This window comes from Manis javanica, chromosome X (genome assembly GCF_040802235.1).
Source record: "Manis javanica isolate MJ-LG chromosome X, MJ_LKY, whole genome shotgun sequence".
Taxonomy (NCBI): Eukaryota; Metazoa; Chordata; class Mammalia; order Pholidota; family Manidae; genus Manis; species Manis javanica.
In genome coordinates this window covers 126354725-126359780 of record NC_133174.1, presented here as the reverse complement: position 1 = coordinate 126359780, position 5056 = coordinate 126354725, and the positions used below count along the sequence as shown (strand labels likewise).

The 5056-nt window shown below is 37.6% G+C and overlaps 1 pseudogene; it reads right to left on the bottom strand.

Moving 5' to 3' along the window:
* Positions 1-3642: 3642 nt before the first annotated feature.
* LOC108410085 (large ribosomal subunit protein eL39-like) lies at positions 3643-3923 on the bottom strand (annotated as a pseudogene).
* Between the last annotated feature and the right edge of the window lie 1133 nt (positions 3924-5056).

Below are 5056 nucleotides of genomic sequence, written 5' to 3'. Positions count from 1 at the left end.
AGCAGTATGGAGGTTCCTCAAAATACTAAAAATAGAAATGCCATTTGAGCCAGTAATTCCACTTCTACGAATTTACCTAAAGAAAACAAAATATCTGATTCAAAAAGACATATGCTCCCCTATGTTTATTGCTGCATTATTTACAATTGCCAAGATATGAAAGAACCTAAGTGTCCATTAATGGATGGATAAAGAAGATGTGGTATATATGCACAATGGAATATTATTCAGCTATAAAGAAAAAAGAAATCCTGCCATTTGCAACAACATGGATGGATCTAGAGGGTATTATGCTCAGTGAAATAAGCCAGGTGGAAAAAGACAAATATCATATGATGTTACTTATTTGTGGAATATAAATACGAAGCACAGCAGATTGAACAAAATAGCAGTAGACTCATAGACACTGAGAAGGGACTGATATTTACTGTGGAGGAGGGGTTAAGGTGGGTGGGTGGAGAGGGTGAGGGCAATAAGGGGGCACAAAAATTCTCATTCATAATGTAGGTTGGTCCTTGGGATGGTAGTACAATATGGAGAATATAGCCAATGATTCTGTAACATCTTCCTGTATTGACAGATAGTAACTGTGCCAGTGGGGCTGAGGATTATTAAATATGGGTAACTGTTGAACCACTGTGTTATACACTTGAAACTAATATAAGATTGTATGTCAACTAAAAAAATTACAACAGTAAAAAAAGAAATTCATATGTTGATGTTTTAACCCTCAGTACCTTGGAATGTCACTGTATTTGGAGATAAGGTCTTTAAAAAGGTGAGTATGTTAACGTGAGGTCTTTAGGTCCTACCTAGTTTAGTGTAACTGTTGTCCTTATAAGAAGAGGAAATTTGGACATAGAGACTCCAGACACATGTGCAACAGAGACAACTGTGTGAAGATACAATAAGAAGGCCTCCATCTACAAACCAAAGAGAGAGGCTTCTGAAGAATTCTAACATGCCAACACTTTGATCTTGGACTTCTAGCCTCTAGACTTGTGAGAAAATAAATTTCTGTTGTTTAAGCCCCTTAGTCTGTGGTATTTTGTTAGGGCAACCATAGAAAACTCACATAAAAGTGTTGCAGGAAATATGGGGGATAATTGCAGGAGCAAAATCCTTGAGTAGGTGAGATCAGCAAAGCCAGGAACAGACAGGTGGTCCATTATAACAGGAAGGAAGGCCGAATACATGGGTACAGAAGCTGGCAGGTTCGTTAATTTGGAGAAGGGGATATGACTGGTTCTATTTTCTCAGTTAAATAAGCAAGATCATCAGCTGAGAGTAAGGAGGGCAGAGAGGAAATTGAAGATGTGATGAGAGAAGCCTGTGTTTTAAATAATCTGGTAAGTGGGGAAATAAATAACTAGGGAAATTGGCAAGATTGCCAGGCAGTGCTAAAGGTCCAACTGAGGTGTCAGGTAAGGTGAGTCCAGTCATGTTCACCTAGTGGAAAGTTCAATTTAGCCAGGGCTGGGATTTTGGCAGATGAATATGGTGGAGGGAGAGTGGAGCCAAAAAGATGACGGAATTTCCAAGGAAATAATTATAACAATGGGTCATGAGATCTAAGCAGGTTACGAAGGAAAGTGATGCTACGAGGGTGGCACCAAGCCATGAAGAGGTGTTGGGTCAAGTGGATAAAAGAATGGTTGAATAGGGATATCAAAAGAAATTATGTGGAAAGATATAAGATTGCATTTAGAGTGTAGATTGTTTGAGATTGAGATTTCAGAGCTGGAGCATTTTGGGTAATGATGTGAATGTGAATACACCTGTGAGAGGTAGTGGATAGAGGGAAAGCCAAGATAGCTGGAGTGAGAGAGTTCAGAGCAGTCAGCGGCCAGGTGTTGGACTGATCGTCTATGTGGACAGAGAAGTTACCAAGAATTATGGCAGGAGTAGTGGTAGAAACAAAGGCAGCAAGCCAGGTGCTAACGATTATTATGTTAAATGAAAAAAGTAAAAAAGAAAATAGATTTATGGCACAATATCATTTATGAAAATAAAAGATACATGCAAAATCACACTGCAAACTTTATAAGAGAACACATATTTCATGACATTTATCATGCACATTAGAATGGGTGTCTATGAGGGGAGTGGTGTTTGTGAATGAAGGAAAAAATAGAGTCCTTTTGTAGAATTGCGTGTATGGTAAACTGAGGATTAGGATTAATCCAACCTCTGCACCTGAAAGTGAAGAAATATAATGAGCGTTCAGAGCAATAGCTGTGGTATAGTCTTCAATTGTATGTATACGTAAGCATTTATTTTTAAAAAGGGGGATCATACCATATGTTCTGTTTGTATCTTTCTTTTTTTAACTTACTATAACTTAGACATCATTCCATGTCAGTACATTTTTTATATCATTTTTTAGAAGTTGTTATAAGTACTTGATTTAATGGATATTTTATAATTTAAATCAATCTCCCATTGATGGATGTTTGCTTTTTTTAAGAAAGTGTTCTGTGTATTATTTTATAGACCATCCAACATAAAACAAAATTGCAAATAGTCAACTGTGCAAAATAGTATATGGTGTTTAAGTATAAATGGGATTTTAAAAATTACTTAAATACAACTTGAGGTCCTACAAGAAGCATTTAAACTAAATGATTTCTAGATATGTTTAGCTTGAGCTTCATCTTCTGTGTTCCTATAATGATAGTCACCCCCCATTCCCTCACCACTGAAATGATCAAGACACAGAATCATCAGTTTCAGTGGTCAAATTTGATCACAAGTCTCCTTCTCTATATCTTTCTACAGACATGTCTACAGACATGATCTGGCTTGCTTAAAAAGACAATGGTATTCTGCTCAGTGAAATAAGCCAGCAGAGAAAGACAAATACCATATGATTTCACTTATTTGTGGAGTATAAAAACAAATTGAATGAAACAGCAGTAAACTCATAGACACTGAGAAGTGACGAGTGGTTACCAAGGGCGGGGGAAGGGAAGAATGGAGGGATGGGAAGGGAGATAAAGGGGCACAATAATTCACAATCACAATATAAGGTGGTTATGGGGACAGTAGTACAGCATGAAGAATATAGTTAGTGATTCTGTAACATCTTTCTATGTTGATAGATAGTAACCAAAATATAGCAGGTGAAGATTTGATAACGTAGGTAACTATTAAACCACTGTGTTGTATATTTGAAACCAGATAAGATTGTATATTAACAATTCTTCAATAAAACAGAAAAGATAATGGAAATTTCTCACTGGCCAGGAAAATAATTGTTGTACACATTCTTATGATTCTTTTGGTTCCTACTTCTAGTTAGATTGCACTTAGATGGTTTCTTCAATTTGTTGTATAGAATGAGTATTCCACCAGTGCCTCTAAGAACATTGGACCATGTGCTCTTGATAAGGCTTTTCCACATTCATGTCTGAAAATCTTCCACCCATCACATAGGATGTTCCACCATATATGATGTCAGTTTTTTGTGACCAGACTACACCATCATCCACAACTTCACAGTATGAAATGGGAGGTTAAGACCATACTGCCCATCCAATTTGGTGATTTTCACAAGACAGTCTTCTGTCTTTGAATTTTTTTTCAAACGGAATGTCTCACGTATTTATTACTGAATCAACCTACTAGAAACCAAGAGAAAAATTATTTTCCCAATAAAACATGTCCAGCTGTCCGGGTAGTGGCAATGTTTTCAGCTTGATACAAGAAAATGCTAGTAACCTTGACACAGCATAAATAGAGGTGTTCCATCTCATGTGCTATTCCTTTTAGACCTGGCTTGGTTCTTCTCCAATGTCTCCCTTTATAGAGTTATACCTGATTGTATAGCCATTTTTCATCAGAATCCACTGGAGAATAGGATGATACTGCTTTTGTTTCTTGGCCAGAAATTACTTGGACTTGAAAGTCTCATGAGAAGACATAGCAAGGAACAAAGTGAAATGCACACACCATGATGGAGAAAGGGAGAGAGATGGATTTCCTTTCCTTGAAAGATTTCCCAATATTGGCTGACAGATGGGGTCTGGCAAATTTAAGGAGTAGAAAAAGCTGAAAGAAGTGACTCCCAGTGTACCACCAGAGGCTAGATTGTCAGCAAAATATATCCAAAACTGTATGTGCTTGTCCAATTATCCCAAGAAGACCTGCTTAAATTTAACCTTAAAGGACAAGTTCATGGATTGTTTGGGGATATATATGATCACTTCCAAAGTTCCCCTTCCAGAAGGAGAGATTCCACTTCTCCTTGGAAAGCAGACTACATAATCCTCTCTATCTTTTTATTGTTTGTCAGGAAAGTTTTTACATGTATGTTGTACCTCTGACATTGTGAGACCCTGGGGCATCTGTCATCTCAAGAATTTTATATAAATGAATTCATACTATATGTAACTTTTGGAATTGGCCTTTTTCCCCCAGATTATTCCCTTCGGGTCCATCCAGGTTGTGTGTATCAATGGATCATTCCTTCTTATTGCTGAGTAATATTGCATGATATGGATGTACCACACTTTGTTTAACCATTACCTGTTGAAGGAAGGATATTTGCATCATTTTCAGTTTGGGGCTGCTGTTATGAATATTCATCTATAGGTTTTTGTATTTTCATTTCTTTCTGGGATAAATGCCCAAGAGTGTACTTGCTCGGTTGTATGGCAACTGCATATTTAGTTTTTCAAGGAACTGCAAATTACTTTCCAGAGTGGGTGTAACATTTTACATTCCACCAGCAATGTCTGAGTGGTCCAGTTTCTCTGCATCCTCAGCAGCATTTGGTGTTGTCACTCTTTTATCTTCACTTTTCTGATATGTGTGTAGTGACATCTCACAGTGACTTTCACATGAGCAACATTGTGATTATTACATTCACCCATATTACCAAGTCCCCCACCCACCCCATTGCAGTCACTGTCCATAGTCATAGTAATATGCTATAGACACATTACTTGTCTTCTCTGTGGTATACTGCCTTCCCCATGCCCCCCTACATTGTGTGTGCTAATTATAATACCCCTCAATCCCATTCTTCCTCCCACCCCACCTGCCTTACCCACGC